At 42.0% G+C, this 1,778-nt stretch overlaps 1 pseudogene across 1 annotated transcript; it reads left to right on the top strand.

Moving 5' to 3' along the window:
• The first annotated feature begins 351 nt into the window (after positions 1–351).
• LOC101007047 lies at positions 352–918 on the top strand (annotated as a pseudogene). The gene has a single exon (XR_638119.3). The product of XR_638119.3 is annotated as a cytochrome b-c1 complex subunit 6, mitochondrial pseudogene (transcript).
• The last annotated feature ends 860 nt before the right edge of the window (positions 919–1,778 follow it).

Genomic DNA, 1,778 nt, shown 5'->3' with positions numbered 1-1,778 from the left:
GGCTCTACCCTTCTGCAAAACTCTTAATTTAATAGACAAACATCTTGGACTAAGGGCTCACTAGAGACAGAACTGATGGGATAAATGTTGGAAGATTAAAGACCTACAGAGGGGAGTGCATAACTCAATTATGAAAATGGTAAAGAACTTTTCCAGCAGGAAGCTTCCCCACTCCCTATCCAAGTGGCAAACTTGAGAAAAGCCACCAACAAAGAATCTAAGATATTGACTGTTTCAGGAAAACAGCCACCACCCTTGAAATAGACCTTAATTACTGCATTGTCTAGCATTTTTTACCCACATGTTATGCAGATGGGAAACTGAGTTGGAAGAAAGTGGGGTGTCTCAAGTCCTTCTTGATCCTGAAGTGGATTAGGTGCTGCTGTTGCTGCTCTTGTTGAATCTAGAACTGTAGCCAGACATGGGACTGGAGGACGAGCGAAAGATGCTTCCGGAGTCCGGAGATCCTGAGGAGGAGGAAGAGGAAGAGGAGGAATTAGTGGATCCCCTAACAACAGTGAGAGAGCAATGCGAGCAGTTGGAGAAATGTGTAAAGGCCCGGGAGCGGCTAGAGCTCTGTGATGAGCGTGTATCCTCTCGATCACATACAGAAGAGGATTGCACGGAGGAGCTCTTAGACTTCTTGTATGCAAGGGACCATTGCATGGCCCACAAACTCTTTAACAACTTGAAATAAGTGTGTGGACTTATTCACCCCAGCCTTCATCTTCTGGGCATCAGAATATTTCCTTATGGTTTTGGATTTACCATTTGTTTCTTATTTGTGTAACTGTAAGTTCACATGAACCTCATGGATTTTGGCTTAGGCTGGTAGCTTCTATGTAATTCGCAGTGATTCCATCTTAATAAAATTCTGTGTTCTGTGATCTGCAAAAAAAAAAAAAAAAAAAAAAAAAAGTGGGGTGTCTCAATAACGTGTGTCATTAGCAAAGTTAGTGCTAAGATTTTGGTGTCTAGGCTTCCCATTGATCCACAGTAGACAGTAAACTATTGATTCTGACTCGCACACTCTTGTACCCTCAGTAAATAGCAAAGTGCTGGACACATAGGGGGTCCTCCATTAATATTCGGTGAATAAATGATGTGTCTGCAGGGCTTTCAGGACTATCCTCCTGGAAACCTACCATCTTCTTCTGCAAGGTGCCTGAGGTTATTGATTGCCTGGCAATTGAATGTTTAGATTCTCATTGCTTCAATGCTTGCTTTCCATTACTCACATCCCATTGCTTCTTTATTTCTCCCAATTCCAGCATTCTTTCTGTGACACAGACATTAGACTGACCTGAACATTGAAGTAAGAGAATCAAAGGAGACGTGGGTTGACTCAGATAAGGTAGTGAGGTGAAAGATCATAAGCGAATCACTTAAGTTGGCTAAGAGTTGAATGGATGTGGGGTTGGGGGATGACCAAGGCTATGCACTTGATGTTGTCAACCTAATTTTTCAATCTAAACATTAGTGTGTGGACTACAGATAAAATGCCAGAACTGGCTGGCATGAGAAAACAAAAATGCTAAGGGGAACTAGATATCTTACACAAATGGAAAACCCAGACTAGGCTCTTTGGAGAGGGATCTGAGGGCTCTAGACCTGCCTTCACAGGGGTTTCTTTATTGATCTTTAGGGAATTGTACTTTGAGTCTTGATCTGACAGTACTTTCTCTTGTAGTAACTATCGATTAACTGTAGCCAGTGTTTCAAACTATGTAACAGTACCTACAGACACTTGTGTACAGTTGCAGTAGTGATATAACAAA

The sequence above is a fragment of the Papio anubis genome, chromosome 13 (assembly GCF_008728515.1).
Source record: "Papio anubis isolate 15944 chromosome 13, Panubis1.0, whole genome shotgun sequence".
Taxonomy (NCBI): Eukaryota; Metazoa; Chordata; class Mammalia; order Primates; family Cercopithecidae; genus Papio; species Papio anubis.
Note: the sequence above shows the minus strand (reverse complement) of the source record. Positions and strands in the feature narration are given on the sequence as shown.